Here is a 23,666-nt window from a genome sequence, read left to right on the forward strand (position 1 = left end):
TATATGTGTCAGAGGTGGAGGGAACGAGGAAAAGTGGGACACCAGGTTGGAAATGGAAAGATGGAGTGAAAAAGATTCTTAATGATCGGGGCCTGAACATGCAGGAGGGTGAAAGGCGTGCAAGGAATAGATTGAATGGGACCGATGTGGTATACCAGGGTCGGCGTCGTGTCAGTGGATTGAATCAGGGTATGTGAACAGTCAGGGGTAAACCATGGAAAGTTCTGTGTGGCCTGGATGTGGAAAGGGAGCTGTGGTCTCGGTGCATTATCACATAACAGCTAGAGATTGAGTGTTAACGAATGTGGCCTTTGTTGTCTTTTCCTATTGTAACCTCGCACACATGAGGGAGGAGGGCGTTCTTACTTCATGTGTGACGGGGTGGCGATGGATTGAATAAAAGCAGACACTAAGAATTATGTACATCTGTATTTCTATGAGTCCATGGGGAAAATGAAGCACGAAAAGTTCCAAAGTGCACTTTCGTGTAATAATCAAATCATAAGGGGAGACACAAGAGAGAAATATAACAGTCAGTTGATATACATCGAACAGACGAAGCTAGGACGTCATTTGGTAAACATGTGATTGTCTAAAACATACAACGAGCGTTCATAAACTTATCATTTTACAAATCTCATCAACAATAAAGTTATCTAAATTGTATAGACCATCACTAATATTAAGATTATAATTCTTTGTGTATTCAATAATAGAAGATTCAATGATATTTCTCTTGGTAATAGAGTTAGAGTTAATAACTGAGATGGCGTTACTCCAGTCAAAACAATGATCATAGTTTTTAACGTGATTAAACAAGGCATTTGATTCTTGTCCCGTTCTTATACTATATTTATGTTGCTTAAGTCTAACAGAAAGATCCTTACCAGTCTGACCAACATAAAATATTTCACAGTTTCCACAAGTTGAGCCCAAACCTCCAATTGACGCCAAGAATCTTTTAGTTCTCCCTTTTAAAAATAATTTCACTTTGCTTCCCATGTTGCTTAAATCATTTAACGTAAATGTTGCCTTTAGCAACAATAATACTATAAAGAATATCTTAATCAGGAATTCACAAGTAAATTCTCTTGGATGCATCTAAAAAGTGCCTTGTTAAAAACTATGATCATTGTACTGACTGGATTAACGCCATCTCAGTTATTAACTCTAACTCTATTTCCAAGAGAAATATCATTGGGTCTTGTATTATTAAATATACATAGAATTATAATCTTAATATAATGATGGTCTATACAAATTAGATAACCTTATTGTTGATAAGATTTGTAAAATGATAAGTTTATAAACGCTCGTTGTATGTTTTGGATTATCACATGTTTACCAAATGGCGTCCTAGCGTTAGGAACAGAGACTGGACCTTTGAGGGAATATCCTCACCTGGCCCCCTTCTCTGTTCCTTTTTTTGAAAAATAAAAAAAAAAAACGAGAGGGGAGGATTTCCGGCCAACCGCTCCCTCCCCTTTTAGTCGCTTTCTACGACACGCAGGGAATACGTGGGAAGTATTTTTTATCCCCTATCCCAGGGATAATATATAAATATGTGTGGATATAACCAAGATGAGAAAAAAGAAGAGATAGGTAGTATGTTTGAAGAAAGGAACATGGATGTTTTGGCTCTTAGTGAAATGAAGCTCAAGGGTAAAGGAGAAGAGTGGTTTGGGAATGTTTTGGGAGTAAAGTGTGGGGTTGGTGAGACGACAAGAGCAAGGGAAAGAGTAGCACTACTCCTGAAAAAGGAGTGGTGGGAGTATGTGATTGGGTGTAAGAAAGTAAACCCTAGATTGATGTTGGTAAAACTGAAAGTGGATGGAGAGAGATGATTGTTTATTGTTGGAAATGCACCTGGGTATAAGAAGAAAGATCGGGAGAGGCAAGTGTTTTGGGAGCAGCTGAGTGAGTGTTTTAGTAGTTTTCATGCTTGAAAACGGGTTATAGTGACGGCTGATTTAAATGCAAAGGTGAGCAATGTGGCAGTTCAGGGGTTAATTGATGTACATGGGGTGTTCAGTGCTGTAAATGGAAATAGTAAAGGCCCTGTAGATTTGTGTGCTGAAAAATGACTGGTTATTTGGAATTTTTTTTTTTTTTTTTTTTTTTTATACATCGTCGCTGTCTCCCGCGTTTGCGAGGTAGCGCAAGGAAACAGACGAAAGAAATGGCCCAACCCCCCCATACACATGTACATACACACGTCCACACACGCAAATATACATACCTACACAGCTTTCCATGGTTTACCCCGGACGCTTCACATGCCTTGATTCAATCCACTGACAGCACGTCAACCCCTGTATACCACATCGCTCCAATTCACTCTATTCCTTGCCCTCCTTTCACCCTCCTGCATGTTCAGGCCCCGATCACACAAAATCCTTTTCACTCCATCTTTCCACCTCCAATTTGGTCTCCCTCTTCTCCTCGTTCCCTCCACCTCCGACACATATATCCTCTTGGTCAATCTTTCCTCACTCATTCTCTCCATGTGCCCAAACCATTTCAAAACACCCTCTTCTGCTCTCTCAACCACGCTCTTTTTATTTCCACACATCTCTCTTACCCTTACGTTACTTACTCGATCAAACCACCTCACACCACACATTGTCCTCAAACATCTCATTTCCAGCACATCCATCCTCCTGCGAACAACTCTATCCATAGCCCACGCCTCGCAACCATACAACATTGTTGGAACCACTATTCCTTCAAACATACCCATTTTTGCTTTCCGGGATAATGTTCTCAACTTCCACACATTTTTCAAGGCTTTAAATGGGTATATATATATATATATATATATATATATATATATATATATATATATATATATATATATATATATATATATATATATATATATATATTTTTTTTTTTTTTTTTTTTTTTTTTTCATACTATTCGCCATTTCCCGCGATAGCGAGGTAGCGTTAAGAACAGAGGACTGGGCCTTTGAGGGAATATATATATATATATATATATATATATATATATATATATATATATATATATATGAATATATATATATATATATTTATATATATATGTATATATATATATATATATATATATATATATATATATATATATATATATATATATATATATATATATATATATATATATATATATATATATATATATTTTATACTATTCGCCATTTCCCGTATTAGCGAGGTAGCATTAAGAACAGAGGACTGAGCCTTTGAGGGAATATCCTCACTTGACCCCCTTCTCTGTTCCTCTTTTGGAAAATTTCAAAATGAGAGGGGAGGATTTCCAGCCTCCCGCTCCCATGAGATGAGAGAGCTTGGGAAGTGAGTCAGTTGTTGTTCGCTGATGATATATCGCTGGTGGCTGATTCATGTGAGAAACTGCAGAAGCTGGTAACTGAGTTTGGTAAAGTGTGTGAAAAAAGAAAGTTAAGAGTAAATGTGAATAAGAGCAAGGTTATTAGGTGCAGTAGGGTTGAGGGTCAAGTCAATTGGGAGGTGAGTTTGAATGGAGAAAAACTGGAGGAAGTGAAGTGTTTTAGATATCTGGGAGTGGATCTGGCAGCGGATGGAACCATGGAAGCGGAAGTGGATCATAGGGTGGGGGAGGGGGCGAAAATTCTGGGAGCCTTGAAGAATGTGTGGAAGTCGAGAACATTATCTCGGAAAGCAAAAATGGCTATGTTTGAAGGAATAGTGGTTCCAACAATGTTGTATGGTTGCGAGGCGTGGGCTATGGATAGAGTTGTGCGCAGGAGGATGGATGTGCTGGAAATGAGATGTTTGAGGACAATGTGTGGTGTGAGGTGGTTTGATCGAGTAAGTAACGTAAGGGTAGGAGAGATGTGTGGAAATAAAAAGAGCGTGGTTGAGAGAGCAGAAGAGGGTGTTTTGAAATGGTTTGGGAACATGGAGAGGATGAGTGAGGAAAGATTGACCAAGAGGATATATGTGTCGGAGGTGGACGGAAGGAGGAGAAGAGGGAGACCAAATTGGAGGTGGAAAGATGGAGTGAAAAAGATTTTGTGTGATCGGGGCCTGAACATGCAGGAGGGTGTAAGGAGGGCAAGGAATAGAGTGAATTGGAGCGATGTGGTATACCGGGGTTGATGTGCTGTCAGTGAATTGAATCAAGGCATGTGAAGCTTCTGGGGTAAACCATGGAAAGCTGTGTAGGTATGTATATTTGCGTGTGTGGACGTATGTATATACATGTGTATGGGGGTGGGTTGGGCCATTTCTTTCGTCTGTTTCCTTGCGCTACCTCGCAAACGCGGGAGACAGCGACAAAGCAAAAAAAAAAAAATGTATATATATATATATATATATATATATATATATATATATATATATATATATATATATATATATATATATATATGCATATATATATGCATATATATATATATATATATATATATATATATATATATATATATATATATATATATATATATATATATATATATATATATATATATATATATATATTTATATATATATATATATATATATATATATATATATATATATATATATATATATATATATATATATATATATATATATATATATATATATATATATATATATATATATATATATATATATATGCAAGAGGTGAAAAAACGGCAAATGAGAGTTGGGGTGAGAGACTATCAGTAAATTTTAGGGAGAATAAAAAGATGTTCTGGAAGGAGGTAAATAGGGTGCGTAAGACAAGGGAGCAAATGGGAACTTCAGTGAAGGGCGTAAATGGGGAGGTGATAACAAGTAGTGGTGATGTGAGAAGGAGATGGAATGAGTATTTTGAAGGTTTGTTGAATGTGTCTGATGACAGAGTGGCAGATATAGGGTGTTTGGGTCGAGGTGGTGTGCAAAGTGAGAGGGTTAGGGAAAATGATTTGGTAAACAGAGAAGAGGTAGTAAAAGCTTTGCGGAAGATGAAAGCCGGCAAGGCAGCAGGTTTGGATGGTATTGCAGTGGAATTTATAAAAAAAGGGGGTGACTGTATTGTTGACTGGTTGGTAAGGTTATTTAATGTATGTATGACTCATGGTGAGGTGCCTGAGGATTGGCGGAATGCGTGCATAGTGCCATTGTACAAAGGCAAAGGGGATAAGAGTGAGTGCTCAAATTACAGAGGTATAAGTTTGTTGAGTATTCCTGGTAAATTATATGGGAGGGTATTGATTGAGAGGGTGAAGGCATGTACAGAGCATCAGATTGGGGAAGAGCAGTGTGGTTTCAGAAGTGGTAGAGGATGTGTGGATCAGGTGTTTGCTTTGAAGAATGTATGTGAGAAATACTTAGAAAAGCAAATGGATTTGTATGTAGCATTTATGGATCTGGAGAAGGCATATGATAGAGTTGATAGAGATGCTCTGTGGAAGGTATTAAGAATATATGGTGTGGGAAGAAAGTTGTTAGAAGCAGTGAAAAGTTTTTATCGAGGATGTAAGGCATGTGTACGTGTAGGAAGAGAGGAAAGTGATTGGTTCTCAGTGAATGTAGGTTTGCGGCAGGGGTGTGTGATGTCTCCATGGTTGTTTAATTTGTTTATGGATGGGGTTGTTAGGGAGGTAAATGCAAGAGTCTTGGAAAGAGGGGCAAGTATGAAGTCTGTTGGGGATGAGAGAGCTTGGGAAGTGAGTCAGTTGTTGTTCGCTGATGATACAGCGCTGGTGGCGGATTCATGTGAGAAACTGCAGAAGCTGGTGACGGAGTTTGGTAAAGTGTGTTGAAGAAGAAAGTTAAGAGTAAATGTGAATAAGAGCAAGGTTATTAGGTACAGTAGGGTTGAGGGTCAAGTCAATTGGGAGGTGAGTTTGAATGGAGAAAAACTGGAGGAAGTGAAGTGTTTTAGATATCTGGGAGTGGATCTGGCAGCGGATGGAACCATGGAAGCGGAAGTGGATCATAGGGTGGGGGAGGGGGCAAAAATTTTGGGAGCCTTGAAAAATGTGTGGAAGTCGAGAACATTATCCCGGAAAACAAAAATGGGTATGTTTGAAGGAATAGTGGTTCCAACAATGTTGTATGGTTGCGAGGCGTGGGCTATGGATAGAGTTGTGCGCAGGAGGATGGATGTGCTGGAAATGAGATGTTTGAGGACAATGTGTGGTGTGAGGTGGTTTGATCGAGTAAGTAACGTAAGGGTAAGAGAGACGTGTGGAAATAAAAAGAGCGTGGTTGAGAGAGCAGAAGAGGGTGTTTTGAAGTGGTTTGGGCACATTGAGAGAATGAGTGAGGAAAGATTGACCAAGAGGATATATGTGTCGGAGGTGGAGGGAACGAGGAGAAGAGGGAGACCAAATTGGAGGTGGAAAGATGGAGTGAAAAGGATTTTTTGTGATCGGGGCCTGAACATGCAGGAGGGTGAAAGGAGGGCAAGGAATAGAGTGAATTGGAGCGATGTGGTATACAGGGGTTGACGTGCTGTCAGTGGATTGAATCAAGGCATGTGAAGCGTCCGGGGTAAACCATGGAAAGCTGTGTATGTATATTTGCGTGTGTGGACGTATGTATGTACATGTGTATGGGGGGGTTGGGCCATTTCTTTCGTCTGTTTCCTTGCGCTACCTCGCAAACGCGGGAGACAGCGACGAGGTATATAAAAAAAAAAAAAAAAAAAAAAAAAAATATATATATATATATATATATATATATATATATATATATATATATATATATATATATATATATAAGTATACATTTGCAAGCAGGAGAAATAGCCAGAAAACGTTATTGGAATATTCATTAATTGATAGGCGCGCGAAGGAGTGACTGTTGGGTGTTACTATGCCGAGAGTTGCAACTGGATGAGATATCTGATCATTATCTTGTGGAGACGAAGGTGAAATTTTGTAGAGGTTTTCAGAAAAGACAAGAAAATGTTGGGGTGAAGAGAGTGGTGAGAGTAAGTAGCTTGGGAAGAAGACTTGTCTGAGGAGGTACCAGGAGAAACTAAGTGTAGGATGGAAAAAATTGAGAGCAAAGGACGTAAGGGGATTGGAGGAGGTATGGTGTGTATTTAGGGAAGCAGTGAAGGCTTGCACTAAAGATACTTGTGGCATGACAAGCGTGAGAGTTATGAAGATTAGAAACGGTAACGAGTGGTGGTATGAAGAAGTAAGATTATTAGTGAAGGAGAAGAGAGAGGCATTTAGACGAGCTTTACAGGGAAATAGTGCAAATGCCTGGGAGATGTATAAAAGAAAGAGGGAGCAGGTCAAGAAAAAGGTGCGAGAGGTAAAAAAGAGTGCAAATGAGAGTTGGGTGAGAGTGTATCATTAAAATCTAGGGAGAATGAAAAGAAGCAAATAAAGTGCGCAAGCCAACAGAACAAATGGGAACATCAATGCAGGGGGCTAATGGGGAAGTTATAACAGGTAGTGGTGATGTGAGGAGGCGTTGGAGTGAGTATTTTGGAGGTTTGTTGAATGTGTTAGTGGATATAGTGGCAAATATATGGTGATTTGGTCGACGTGGTGTGCAAAGTCAGAGGGTTAGGGAGAATGATTTGGTAAAAAGAGAAGAGGTAGTAAAAGCTTTGCGGAAGATGAAAGCCGGCAAGGTAGCGGGTTTCGGTGGTATTGCAGTGGAATTTATCAAAAAGAGGGTGACTGTGTTCTTCACTGGTTTTGAGGAATATTTAATGTATTCATAACTCATAGTGAGGTGCCTGAGGATTTGCGGAATGCATGCATAGTGCCATATTACAAAGGCAAAGGGGATAAAAGTGAGTGGTCAAATTACGGAGGTAAAAGTTTGTTCAGTATTCCTGGGAAATTATATGAGAGGGTATTGATTGAGAGGGTGAAGGCATGTACAGAGCATCAGATTGGGGAAGTGCATTTTTCTTTCAGAAGTGGTAGAAGATGTGTGGATCAGGTGTTCACTTTGAAGAATGTAAGTGAAAAATAGTTAGAAAATCAAATGGATTTGTATGTAGCACTTATGGATCTGGAGAAGGTATATGACAGGGTTGATAGAGATGCTCTGTGGAAATCATTAAGAATATATGGTGTGGGAGGGAAGTTGTTAGACGCAGTGAAAAGCTTTTATCAAGGATGTGTGAAGTGTGTACGAGTAGGAAGAGAGGAAAGTGATTAGTTCTCAGTGAATGTCGGTTTGCGGCAGTGATCCGTTATGTCTCCATAGTTGTTTAATTTGTTTATGGATGGGGTTGTTAGGGAGGTGAATGGAAGAGTTTTAGAGAGAGGGGCAAATATGCGGTCTGTTGGGGATGAGAGAGCTTGGGAAGTGAGTCAGTTGCTGTTCGCTGATGATACAGCGTTGGTGGCTGATTCGTGTGAGAAACTGCAGAAGGCTGGTGACTGAGTTTGGTAAAGTGTGTGTGAAAGAAGAAAACTGAGAGTAAATATCAATAAGAAGGAAGGTTATTAGGTACAGTATGGTTGAGGGAAAAGCCAGTTTGGAGGTAAGTTTGAATGAAGAAAAACTGGAGGAAGTGAAGTGTTTTAGATACCTGGGAGTGGATTAGGCAGCAGATGGAACCATGAAAGCGGAAGTGAGTCACACGGTGGGGGAGCGTACCTGTGGAGCGAGAGGGGCTTTTAGACTCGAACTGCTGGGGAATGACCCTCTATTTCACTCTGCTCTTGAAGCATGGATCCCGTCAGCACAACGGTATGACCCTTAGACCTTCGAGGGTTGGAGCAAAGTTTTGGGAACATTGAAGAATGTGTGGAAAGCGAGAACATTATCGCAGAAAGCAAAATTGGGTATGTTTGAAGAAATAGTGGTTCCAACAATGTTACATGGTGGCGAGTCGTGGGCTATAGATAGACTTGTGCGGAGTAGAGTGGATGTATTGGAAATGAGATGTTTGAGTCAAATATGTGGTGTGAGGTGGTTTGATCTAGTAAGTAATGAAAGGGTTATAAAGAAATGTGTGGTAATAAAAAGAGTGTGGTTGAGAGAGCAGAAGAGGGTGTTTTGAAATGGTTTGGTCACATGGAGAGAATGCGTGAGGAAAGATTGACAAAGAGGATATATGTGTCAGAGGTGGAGGGAACGAGGAGAAGTGGGAGACTAAATTGGAGGTGGAAAGATGAAGTGAAAAAGATTTTTAACGATCGGGCCTCAACATAAAGGAGGGTGGAAGGCGTGCAAGGAATTGAGTGAATTGGAGCGTTGTGGTATACCGGGGCCGACTTCCTGACAATGGATTGAACCAGGGCATGTGAAGCGTCTGGGGTAAATCGTGGAAAGTTTGGTGGGTTCTGGATATGGAAAGGGAGCTGTGGTTTCGGTGCATTATACATGACAGCTAGAGAATGAGTGTTAACTAATGTGGCCTTTGTTGTCTTTTCCTAGCTTTACCTCGCGCACATGCGGGAAAAGGGGTTGTCATTCACGTGTGGAGGGGAGGCGACGGGAATAAATAAAGACAGCAAGTAAACATACGAAAGAATTGCCCAACCCTCCCACATACGCATGTATACACATACACGTCATACATACCTATACATATGAACGTATACATATACATACATACACACACACACACCATGGAAAGCTGTGTAGGTATGTATATTTGCGTGTGTGGACGTGTGTATGTACATGTGTATGGGGGGGGGGGGGGTTGGGCCATTTCTTTCGTCTGTTTCCTTGCGCTACCTCGCAAACGCGGGAGACAGCGACAAAGTATAAAAAAAAAAAAAAAAAAATATATATATATCCCTGGGGATAGGGGAGAAAGAATATTTCCCACGTATTCCCTGCGTGTCGTAGAAGGCGACTAAAAGGGGAGGGAGCGGGGGGCTGGAAATCTTCCCCTCTCGTTTTTTTTTTTTAATTTTCCAAAACAAGGAATAGAGAAGGGGGCCAGGTGAGGATAATCCCTCCAAGGCCCAGTCCTCTGTTCTTAACGCTACCTCGCTAACGCGGGAAATGGCGAATAGTTTGAAAAAAAAAAAAAAAAAAAAATATATATATATATATATATATATATATATATATATATATATATATATATATATATATATATATATATATATGAAGGGCGCAAATGGGGAGTTGATAACAAGTACTGGTGATGTGAGAAGGAGATGGAGTGAGTATTTTGAAGGTTTGTTGAATGTGTTTGATGATAGAGTGGCAGATATAGGGTGTTTTGGTCGAGGTGGTGTGCAAAGTGAGAGGGTTAGGGAAAATGATTTGGTAAACAGAGAAGAGGTAGTAAAAGCTTTGCGGAAGATGAAAGCCGGCAAGGCAGCAGGTTTGGATGGTATTGCAGTGGAATTTATTAAAAAAGGGGGTGACTGTATTGTTGACTGGTTGGTAAGGTTATTTAATGTATGTATGACTCATGGTGAGGTGCCTGAGGATTGGTGGAATGCGTGCATAGTGCCATTGTACAAAGGTAAAGGGGATAAGAGTGAGTGCTCAAATTACAGAGGTATAAGTTTGTTGAGTATTCCTGGTAAATTATATGGGAGGGTATTGATTGAGAGGGTGAAGGCATGTACAGAGCATCAGATTGGGGAAGAGCAGTGTGGTTTCAGAAGTGGTAGAGGATGTGTGGATCAGGTGTTTGCTTTGAAGAATGTATGTGAGAAATCCTTAGAAAAGCAAATGGATTTGTATGTAGCATTTATGGATCTGGAGAAGGCATATGATAGAGTTGATAGAGATTGTCTGTGGAAGGTATTAAGAATATATGGTGTGGGAGGAAAGTTGTTAGAAGCAGTGAAAAGTTTTTATCGAGGATGTAAGGCATGTGTACGTGTAGGAAGAGAGGAAAGTGATTGGTTCTCAGTGAATGTAGGTTTGCGGCAGGGGTGTGTGATGTCTCCATGGTTGTTTAATTTGTTTATGGATGGGGTTGTTAGGGAGGTAAATGCAAGAGTTTTGGAAAGAGGGGCAAGTATGAAGTCTGTTGGGGATGAGAGAGCTTAGGAAGTGAGTCAGTTGTTCTTCGCTGATGATACAGCGCTGGTGGCTGATTCATGTGAGAAACTGCAGAAGCTGGTGATTGAGTTTGGTAAAGTGTGTGGAAGAAGAAAGTTAAGAGTAAATGTGAATAAGAGCAAGGTTATTAGGTACAGTAGGCTTGAGGGTCAAGTCAATTGGGAGGTGAGTTTGAATGGAGAAAAACTGGAGGAAGTGAAGTGTTTTAGATATCTGGGAGTGGATCTGGCAGCGGATGGAACTATGGAAGCGGAAGTGGATCATAGGGTGGGGGAGGGGGCGAAAATTCTGGGGGCCTTGAAGAATGTGTGGAAGTCGAGAACATTATCTCGGAAAGCAAAAATGGGTATGTTTGAAGGAATAGTGGTTCCAACAATGTTGTATGGTTGCGAGGCGTGGGCTATGGATAGAGTTGTGCGCAGGAGGATGGATGTGCTGGAAATGAGATGTTTGAGGACAATGTGTGGTGTGAGGTGGTTTGATCGAGTGAGTAACGTAAGGGTAAGAGAGATGTGTGGAAATAAAATGAGCGTGGTTGAGAGAGCAGAAGAGGGTGTTTTGAAGCGGTTTGGGCACATGGAGAGAATGAGTGAAGAAAGATTGACCAAGAGGATATATATGTCGGAGGTGGAGGGAACGAGGAGAAGAGGGAGACCAAATTGGAGGTGGAAAGATGGAGTGAAAAAGATTTTGTGTGATCGGGGCCTGAACATGCAGGAGGGTGAAAGGACGGCAAAGAATAGAGTGAATTGGAGCGATGTGGTATACCGGGGTTGACGTGCTGTCAGTGGATTGAATCAAGGCATGTAAAGCGTCTGGGGTAAACCATGGAAAGCTGTGTAGGTATGTATATTTGCTTGTGTGGCCGTATGTATATACATGTGTATGGGGGGGGATGGGCCATTTCTTTCGTCTGTTTCCTTGCGCTACCTCGCAAACGCGGGAGACAGCGACAAAGTATATAGAAAAAAAAAAAAATATATATATATATATATATATATATATATATATATATATATATATATATATATATATATATATATATATATATAAATATATATATATATATATATATATATATACTTAGAAAAGCAAATGGATTTGTATGTAGCATTTATGGATCTGGAGAAGGCATATGATAGAGTTGATAGAGATGCTCTGTGGAAGGTATTAAGAATATATGGTGTGGGAGGCAAGTTGTTAGAAGCAGTGAAAAGTTTTTATCGAGGATGTAAGGCATGTGTACGTGTAGGAAGAGAGGAAAGTGATTGGTTCTCAGTGAATGTAGGTTTGCGGCAGGGGTGTGTGATGTCTCCATGGTTGTTTAATTTGTTTATGGATGGGGTTGTAAAGGAGGTAAATGCAAGAGTCCTGGAAAGAGGGGCAAGTATGAAGTCTGTTGGGGATGAGAGAGCTTGGGAAGTGAGTCAATTGTTGTTCGCTGATGATACAGCGCTGGTGGCTGATTCATGTGAGAAACTGCAGAAGCTGGTGACTGAGTTTGGTAAAGTGTGTGGAAGAAGAAAGTTGAGAGTAAATGTGAATAAGAGCAAGGTTATTAGGTACAGTAGGGGTGAGGGTCAAGTCAATTGGGAGGTGAGTTTGAATGGAGAAAAACTGGAGGAAGTGAAGTGTTTTAGATATCTGGGAGTGGATCTGTCAGCGGATGGAACCATGGAAGCGGAAGTGGATCATAGGGTGGGGGAGGGGGCGAAAATTTTGGGAGCCTTGAAAAATGTGTGGAAGTCGAGAACATTATCTCGGAAAGCAAAAATGGGTATGTTTGAGGGAATAGTGGTTCCAACAATGCTGTATGGTTGCGAGGCGTGGGCTATGGATAGAGATGTGCGCAGGAGGATGGATGTGCTGGAAATGAGATGTTTGAGGACAATGTGTGGTGTGAGGTGGTTTGATCGAGTAAGTAACGTAAGGGTAAGAGAGATGTGTGGAAATAAAAAGAGCGTGGTCGAGAGAGCAGAAGAGGGTGTTTTGAAATGGTTTGGGCACATGGAGAGAATGAGTGAGGAGAGATTGACCAAGAGGATATATGTGTCGGAGGTGGAGGGAACGAGGAGAAGAGGGAGACCAAATTGGAGGTGGAAAGATGGAGTGAAAAAGATTTTGTGTGATCGGGGCCTGAACATGCAGGAGGGTGAAAGGAGGGCAAGAAATAGAGTGAATTGGAGTCATGTGGTATACAGGGGTTGACGTGCTGTCAGTGGATTGAAGCAAGGCATGTGAAGCGTCTGGGGTAAACCATGGAAAGCTGTGTAGGTATGTATATTTGCGTGTCTGGACGTGTGTATGTACATGTGTATGGGGGGGGGGGGGGTTGGGCCATTTCTTTCGTCTGTTTCCTTGCGCTACCTCGCAAACGCGGGAGACAGCGACAAAGTATAAAAAAAAAAAAAAAAAAAAAAAAAAAATATATATATATATATATACATATATATATATATATATATATATATATATATATATATATATATATATATATATATATATATATATATATATATATATATATATATATTATCCCTGGGGATAGGGGATTAAGAATACTTCCCACGTATTCCCTGCGTGTCGTAGAAGGCGACTAAAAGGGGAGGGAGCGGGGGGCTGGAAATCCTCCCCTCTCGTTTTTTTTTTTTTTTTAATTTTTCCAAAAGAAGGAACAGAGGGGGGCCAGGTGTGGATATTCCACGAAGGCCCAGTCCTCTGTTCTCAACGCTACCTCGCAAACGCGGAAATAGCGAATAGTTTAAACGAAAAAGAAAAGATATATATATATATATATATATATATATATATATATATATATATATATATATATATATATATATATATATATATATATTTATATATATATATATATATATATTTATATATATATATATATATATATATATATATATATATATATATATATATATATATATATATATATATATATATATATATATATATATATATATATATATATATATATATATATATATATATATATATATATATATATATATTATCGAGGATGTAAGGCATGTGTACCTGTAGGAAGAGAGGAAGTGATTGGTTCTCAGTGAATGTAGGTTTGCGGCAGGGGTGTGTGATGTCTCCATGGTTGTTTAATTTGTTTATGGATGGGGTTTTTAGGGAGGTGAATGCAAGAGTTTTGGAAAGAGGGGCAAGTATGAAGTCTGTTGGGGATGAGAGAGCTTGGGAAGTGAGTCAGTTGTTGTTCGCTGATGATACAGCGCTGGTGGCTGATTCATGTGAGAAAATGCAGAAGCTGGTGACTGAGTTTGGTAAAGTGTGTGAAAGAAGAAAGTTAAGAGTAAATGTGAATAAGAGCAAGGTAATTAGGTACAGTAGTGTTGAGGGTCAAGTCAATTGGGAGGTGAGTTTGAATGGAGAAAAACTGGAGGAAGTAAAGTGTTTTAGATATATGGGAGTGGATCTAACAGGGGATCGAACCATGGAAGCGGAAGTGGATCATAGAATGGGGGAGGGGGCGAAAATTCTGGGAGCCTTGAAGAATGTGTGGAAGTCGAGAACATTATCTCGGAAAGCAAAAATGGGTATGTTTGAAGGAATAGTGGTTCCAACAATGTTGTATGGTTGCGAGGCGTGGGCTATGGATAGAGTGGTGCGCAGGAGGATGGATGTGCTGGAAATGAGATGTTTGAGGACAATGTGTGGTGTGAGGTGGTTTGATCGAGTAAGTAACGTAAGGGTAAGAGAGATGTGTGGAAATAAAAAGAGCGTGGTTGAGAGAGCAGAAGAGGGTGTTTTGAAATGGTTTGGGCACATGAAGAGAATGAGTGAGGAAAGATTGACCAAGAGGATATACGTGTCGGAGGTGGAGGGAACGAGGAGAAGTGGGAGACCAAATTGGAGGTGGTAAGATTGAGTGAAGGAGATTTTGTGTGATCGGGGCCTGAACATGCAGGAGGGTGAAAGGAGGGCAAGGAATAGAGTGAATTGGAGCGCTGTGGTATCCCGGGGTTGACTTGCTGTCAGTGGATTGAATCAGGGCATGTGAAGCGTCTGGGGTAAACCATGGAAAGCTGTGTAGGTATGTATATTTGCGTGTGTGGACGTATGTATATACATGTGTATTGGGGTGGGTTGGGCCATTTCTTTCGTCTGTTTTCTTGCGCTACCTCGCAAACGCGGGAGACAGGAACAAAGCAAAAAAAAAAAAAGAAAATATATATATATATATATATATATATATATATATATATATATATATATATATATATATATATATATATATATATATATATATATATATATATATATATATATAATTCATACTTGCTGCTTTTATTCATTTCGTCACCACCCCGCCACATATGAAATGACATCCCCCTTCCCCCTAACGTGTGGGAGGTAGCGCCAGGAAAAGACAACAAAGGTCACATTCGTTCACATTCAGTCTCTAGCTGTCATGTATAATGCACTGGAACACAACTTCCTTTCCAACTTTACGCCCCCAAAACTTTCTAATGATTATCCCAGACGCTTCACATGCCCTGGTTCAATCCACTGACAGCACGTCGACCCCGTTAGAACATATAGTTCCAATTCACTCTATTCTTTGCACGCCTTTCACCCTCATGCTTGTTCAGGCCCCGATCGCTCAAAATCTTTTTCACTCCATCTTTCCACCTCCAATTTGGTATCCCACTTCTCCTCGTTTCCTCCACCTGTGACATATATATATATATATCCTCTTTGTCAATCTTTCCTCATTCCTTTCCTCTATATTGCCAAACCATTTCAAAACACCGTCTTCTGCACTCTCAACCAGACTCTTTTTATTACATCACTTCTCTCTTATCCTTTCATTACTTACTCGATCAAACCACCTCATATTACAAATTGTGCTCAAGCAACTTATTTCCAACGTATCCACCCTCTTTCGCACAACCCTATCTATAGCCAACGCCTCGCAACGTTTTAACGTTGTTGGAACTACTATTCCTTTAAAGTTACCCACTTTTGCTTTTCGAGATAATTTTTTCGCCTTCCACACATTTTTCAACACTACCAGAACCTTCCCCCAATGCCCCACCATGTGACCCACGTCCGCTTCCCTGGTTCCATCCGCTGCCAAATCCATTCTCAGATATCTAAAACACTTCACTTCCTCCAGTTTTTCAACATTCAAACTTACCTCCCGATTGACTTGTCTCGCAACCCTACTGTACCTAATAACCTTGCTCTTATTCACATTACTATCAGCTATCTTCTTTCACACACTTTACCAAACTCATTCACCAGCCTCTGCAGTTTCTCACCCGAATCAGCCCCCATCGCTGTTTCATCGGCGAACAACGGTTGAATCAATTCCCATGCCCTCTCATACACAGCAGAGTGGATACTTGCCCCTCTCCTCAAAACTTGTCTTCAAATCCCTGTGGATAGGGGAGAAAGAGCACTTCCCACGCAATCCCTGCGTGTCGTATAAGGCGAATAAAGGGGACAGGAGCTGGGGCTAGAAACCCTCCCCTCCTTCTATTTTGGCTCTCTAAAGGGGAAACAAAGGATTCATGCGGGGAGTATTCATCCTCCTCCAAGGCTCAGATTGGGGTGTCTGAGTGCGTGTGGATTTAATTAAGATGAGAAAAAAGGTTTGTGGAATGAAACCTGGCTATTTTCACTCTGAGTGGAACGAAGCTCAAGTGAAAAGGGGAAGAGATGTTTGGTAATGTCTTGGGAGTAAAATCATGGTTTGGTAAGAGGACAAGAGCAAAGGTAGGAGTTACACTACTCCTAAAGCAGGAGTTGTGGAAATATGTAATAGATAGCAAGAAAGTAAACTCTAGATTGATATGGGTAAAACTGAAAGTGGTTGGAGGGAGATGATTGATTATTGATGCCTATGCACCTGGTCATGACAAGAAAGTTCATGAGAGGCAAATGTTTTGGAAGTAGCTGATTGAGTGCAAAGGTGAGTAATATGGCAGTTGAGTGTATAATTGGTGTACATAGGGTGTTCAGTGTCGTAAATAGAAATGGTGAAGAGCTTGTAGATTTGTTTGCTGAAAAAGAACTGGTGATTGGGAATACATGGTTTAAAAAGAGAGATATACATAAGAATCCGTATGTAAGTAGTCGAGATGGTCAAAGAGCGTTATTGGATCACGTGTTAATTGATAGGCGCGTGAAAGAGAGACTTTTGGATGTTAATGTGCTGAGAGGTGCAACTGGAGGGGTGTCTGATCATTATGTTATGAAGGCGAAGACGAAGATGTGTAGAGGTTTTCAGAAAAGAAGAGAGAAAGTTGGGGTGAAAAGAGTTTTGAGAGTAAGTGAGCTTGGAAAGGAGACTTGTGTGTGGGATAAAATGGAGCGATTGAGCGCAGAATGTAAAAAGACGAGAGCAAATGACGTAAGGGGAGTGGGGGAGGAATAGGACGTATATGGGGAAGCTGTGATTGCTTGCGCAAAAGATGCCAGTGGCATAAGAATGGTGGGAAGTGGGCAGATTAGAAAGGGTATTAAGTTTTGGGATGGACAAGTAAGATTGTTAGTAAAAGAGAAGAGGAAGGCATTTGAACGATTTTTCCATGGAAATACTACAAATGACTGAGAGATATAGAAAAGAAAAGCGAGAGGTCAAATTAGACTTGCGGTGAGAGATTATCAGTAGATTTTGGTGAGAATAAGAAGTGTTTAGGAAGTAGGTAAATAAAGTGTGTGAGACAAGAGAACAAATGAGAACATCGGTGAAATTGGCAAATAGAGAAGTGATAACAAGTAGTGGTGAAGTGAGACGGAAAATAAGTGAGTATTTTGAAGGTTTGTTATAAGTGTCTGATGATAGCGAGGCAGATATTGGGTGCTTTGGTCAAAATGGTGAGCAAAGTGAGAGGGGTCAAGGAAAATGAATTGGTAAATAAAGAAGAGGTAATGCAAGCTTTGCGGAAACTGAAAGCCGAAAAGACAGCGGGTTTGGGTGGTATTCCTATGGAATCTATTATAAAAGGGGTGACTGTGTGGTTGACTGGTTGGTGAGAATATTCAATGTATGTATGGTTCATCGTGAAATGCCTGAAGATTGGCGTAATGCATGCATAGTGACAATACACAAAGGCAAGTGGGATAAGGTGAGTGTTCAACTTACATAGGTATAAATTTGTTGAGCATTCCTGAGAAATTATAAGGGAGGATATTAATTGAGATGGTGAGGGCATGTACGGAGCATCAGATTGGGGAAGAGCCGTGTGGTTTCAGAAGTGGTAGAGGATGTGTGGATCGGGTATTTGCTTTGAAGAATGTATGTAATAAATACTTAGAAAAACATATGAATTTCTATGAAGTATATATGGATCTGGAGAATGCATATGATATAGTTGATAGAGATGCTCTGTAGAAGATATTGAGAGTATTTGGTGTGGGAGGTAAGTTGCTAAAAGAGGTAAAATCTTTTTTCCATGTGTACGAGTAAGAAGAAAGGAAAGTGATTGGTTCCCAGTGAATATCGGTTTGTGAGAGGGGTGTGTGATGTCTCCACGGTTGTTTGATTTGTTTATGGATGGGGTTCTTAGGGAGGCGAATGCAAGAGTTTTGGAGAGAGGGACAAGTATGCAGTTTGTTGTGGATGAGAGGTTTGGGAAGTGAGTCAGTTGTTGTTCGCTGATGATACTCCGCTAGTGGCTAATTCGGGTGAGAAAGTACAGAAGCTGGTGACTGAATTTGGTAAATTGTGTGAATAAAGAAAGCTGAGAGTAATGTGAATAAGAGCTGTAGCGTTGATGGACAAGTAAATTAGGAGGTAAGTTTGAATGGTTCCAACAATGTTATATGGTTATGAGGCATAGGCTATAGAAAGGGTTGTGAGGAGGAGGGTGAATGTGTTGAATATGAAATGTTTGAAGACAATATGTGATGTGAAGTGGTTTGATCGAATAAATAATGAAAAGGTAAGAGAGATGCTTAGTAATAAAGTGAGTGTGGCTGAGAGAGCAGAAGAGGGTGTATTGAAATAGTTTGGCCACATGGAGAGAATGAGTGAGATAAGATCAACAAAGAGGATATATGTGTCAGAGGTGAGGGAACGGGAAGTGCGAGAACAAATTGGAGGTGGAGGTATGGAGTGAAAAAGATTTTGAGCGATCGGGGCCTCAATATACAGGAGTGTGAAAGGAGTGCAAGGAATTGAGTGAATTGGAACGATGTGGTATACCGGGGTCGAGGTGCTGTCAATGGATTGAACCTGTGCATGTGAAGCGTCTGGGGTAAATCATGGAAAGTGTTGAGTGAGCTTGGATGTGGAAATGGAGATGTGATTTCGGTTCATTACACATAACATCTAGAGACTGAGTGTGAACGAATTTGGCCTTTTCTCTATTCCTAGGGCTACCTCTGTGTGGGAGGGGGGGGTTACTCTATTTCATGTTTCACGGGGTGGCGGTGAGATTGAATGATGACAGCATGTATGAATATGTACATGAGTAAATATGTATATATCTGTGTATATATATGTATGTATCATTGAAATGTATAGGTATGTATATGTACGTGTTTGGTGGGTACATATGTGTGTATGTGAGTGGGTTGGCGGTTGTTTCGTCTGTTTCATTGCGCTACCTCGCTAACGCAGAACACAGCGAAAGAGTATAATGAATATATAGAGAGAGTTGATAACAAGTAGTGGTGAGGCGAGAGGGGGATGGAGTGAGTATTTTGAAGGTTTGTTGAATGTGTTTGATGATAGGGTGGCAGATCTAGGGTGTTAGGTCGAGGTAGTGTGCGACGTGAGAAGGATAGGGAATATGATTAGGTAAGCAGAGAAGAGGATATGAAAGCTTTGCGTAAAATGAAACTCGAAAAGGCGGCGGATTTGGATGGTATTCCTGTGGAATTTATCAAAAAAAGGGGTGACTATGTTGTTGATTGGTTGGTGAGGGTATTCAATGTATATATTGTTAATGGTGAAGTGCGTAAGGATTGGCGGAATACATGCATAGTGCCACTGTAGAAAAGCAAAAGGGATGAAGGTGAGTGTTCAAACTACAGAGGTATATGTTTGTTGAGTATTCCTGGGAAATTATATGGGAGGGTATTGATTGAGAGGGTGAAAGCATGTACAGATCATCAGATTGGGGAAGAGCAGTGTGGTATAGAAGTGGTAGAGGATGTGTGGATCAGGAGCCATATGCAGAAAAATTCTTAGATTTCTGCTTATCTTTATGCTTAACTGAGTAAGTGACTTAAGTGCCACACAGAAAAGGACTAAGAACGATGCTTAGCAAAACTTAAGCATAAGATTTAAGAAGTATGAAATGCAGTTTGGGTCAAAATATTTGTCGTCTGCTAAGCAAATACTTAAGCGTAGGGCAGCTTTCAGAAACATACCTAGCAAAATTCTAAAAGTTAAGTAAAATTCTTTGGGGTTAAGCATGCTTAAGCATTCTAGGAAGTTTTCTGCATACGGCCCCAGGTGTTTGCTTTGAAGAATGTCTATGAGAAATACCTAGAAAAGCAAATGGATTTGTATGAATCATTTATGTATCTGGAGAAGGCATATGATAGAGTTGATAGAGATGCTCTGTGGAAGGTGTTTAGAGTATACGGTGTGGGAGGTAGGTTGCTAGAAACAGTAAAAAGTTCTTACTGAGGATGTAAGGCATGTGTGCGAGTAGGAAGGGAGGAAAGTGATTGGTTCTTAGTGAATGTCGATTTGCGGCAAGTATGCGTGATGTCTCCATGGTTGTTTAATCTGTTCATGGATGGGGTTACTAGGGATGTGAATGCAAGATTTTTTGGAGAGAGTGGCAAGTATGCAGTCTGTTTTAGATGAGTGGGCTTGGAAATTGAGTCATTTGTTGTTTCCTGATGATACAGCGCTGGTGGCTGATTCGGATGAGAAGCTTTTGAAGCTGGTGACTGAGTTTGGTAAAGTGTGTGAAAGAAGAAAGCTGAGTGTAAACATGAATAATAGTAAAGTTATTAGATTCAATAGAGTTGAGGGAAAAATGAATTAGGAGGTGAGTTTGAATGGATAAAATCTGTAAAAAGTGAAGCGTTTTAGATATCTGGGAGCGGATTTGGTAGCAGATGGAACCATAGAAGGGGAAGTGAGTCACTGGGTAGTGGGGGGGACGAAGGTTCTTGGAGCGTTGAAGAATGTGTGGATGAGGAGAGCGTTATCTCGGAGAGGAAAAATGGGCATGTTTGGACGAATAGTGGTTGCAAGTTTTTTGTATGGTTATGTGGCATAGGCTATAGATAGGTTTGTGCGGGGGAGGGTGGATATGTTGGATATTAGATGCTTGAAGACAATAAGTGGTGTTAGGTAGTTTGAGCAGGTAAGTAAAGAAATGGTGAGAGAGATACGTGGTAAGAAAAAGAGTGTAGTTGAGGGAGCAAAACAGTGTGTATTGAAATAGTTGGGTCATATGGAGAGAATGAGTGAGGAAAGATTGACAAAGAGGATATATATATATATATATATATATATATATATATATATATATATATATATATATATATATATATATATATATATATATATATATATATATATATATATATATATATACATATATATATATATATATATATATATATATATATTTTTTTTTTTTTTATACCTCGTCGCTGTCTCCCGCGTTTGCGAGGTAGCGCAAGGAAACAGACGAAAGAAATGGCCCAACCCACCCCCATACACATGTATATACATACGTCCACACACGCAAATATAAATACTTACACAGCTCTCCATGGTTTACCCCAGACGCTTCACATGCCCTGATTCAATCCACTGACAGCACGTCAACCCCGGTATACCACATCGCTCCAATTCACTCTATTCCTTGCACTCCTTTCACCCTCCTGCATGTTCAGGCCCCGATCACACAAAATCTTTTTCACTCCATCTTTCCACCTCCAATTTGGTCTCCCTCTTCTCCTCGTTCCCTCCACCTCCGACACATATATCCTCTTGATCAATCTTTCCTCACTCATTCTCTCCATGGGCCCAAACCATTTCAAAACACCCTCTTCTCCTCTCTCAACCACGCTCTTTTTATTTCCACACATCTCTCTTACCCTTACGTTACTTACTCGATCAAACCACCTCACACCACACATTGTCCTCATACATCTCATTTCCAGCACATCCATCCTCCTGCGCACAACTCTATCCATAGCCCACGCCTCGCAACCATACAACATTGTTGGAACCACTATTCCTTCAAACATACCCATTTTTGCTTTCCGAGATAATGTTCTCGACTTCCACACATTCTTCAAGGATCCCAGAATTTTCGCCCCCTCCCCCTACCTATGATCCACTTCCGCTTCCATGGTTCCATCCGCTGCCAGATCCACTCCCAGATATCTAAAACACTTCACTTTATCCAGTTTTTCTCCATTCAAACTCACCTCCCAATTGACTTGACCCTCAACCCTACTGTACCAAATAACCTTGCTCTTATTCACATTTACTCTTAACTTTCTTCTTTCACACACTTTACCAAACTCAGTCACCAGCTTCTGCAGTTTCTCACATGAATCAGCCACCAGCGCTGTATCATCAGCGGACAACAACTGACTCACTTCCCAAGCTCTCTCATCCCCAACAGACTTCATACTTGCCCCTTTTTCCAAAACTCTTGCATTCACATCCCTAACAACCCCATCCATAAACAAATTAAACAACCATGGAGACATCACACACCCCTGCCGCAAACCTACATTCACTGAGAACCAATCACTTTCCTCTCTTCCTACACGTAAACATGCCTTATATCCTCGATAAAAACTTTTCACTGCTTCTAACAACTTGCCTCCCACACCATATATTCTTGATACCTTCCACAGACCATCACTATCAACTCTATCATATGCCTTCTCTAGATCCATAAATGATACATACAAATCCATTTGCTTTTCTAAGTATTTCTCACATACGTTCTTCAAAGCAAACACCTGATCCACACATCCTCTACCACTTCTGAAACAATACTGGTCTTCCCCAACCTGATGCTCTGTACATGCCTTCACCCTCTCAATCAATACCCTCCCATATAATTAACCAGGAATACTCAACAAACTTATACCTCTGTAATTTGAGCACTCACTCTTATCCCCTTTGCCTTTGTACAATGGCACTATGCAAGCATTCCGCCAATCCTCAGGCACCTCACCATGAATCATAAATGCATTGCATAATCTTACCAACCAGTCAACAATACAGTCACACACTTTTTTGATAAATTCTACTGCACTACCATCAAAACCTGCTGCCTTGCCGGCTTTCATTTTCCGCAAAGCACCATATATCTGCCACTCTATTATCAAACATATTCAACAAACCTTCAAAATATTCACTCCATCTCCTTCTCACACACACATATATATATATATATATATATATATATATATATATATATATATATATATATATATATATATATATATATATATATATATATATATATATATATATATATATATATATATATATATATATATATATATATGTAAGGATGTAAGGCATGTGTACGTGTAGAAAGAGAGGAAATTGATTAGTTCTCAGTGAATGTAGGTTTGCGGCAGGGGTGTGTGATGTCTCTATGGTTGTTTAATTTGTTTATGGATGGGGTTGTTAGGGAGGGGAATGCAAGAGTTTTGGAAAGAGGGGCAAGTATGAAGTCTGTTCGGGATGAGAGAGCTTGGGATGTGAGTCAGTTGTTGTTC

Source organism: Panulirus ornatus, chromosome 2 (genome assembly GCF_036320965.1).
Source record: "Panulirus ornatus isolate Po-2019 chromosome 2, ASM3632096v1, whole genome shotgun sequence".
NCBI classification, from domain to species: Eukaryota; Metazoa; Arthropoda; class Malacostraca; order Decapoda; family Palinuridae; genus Panulirus; species Panulirus ornatus.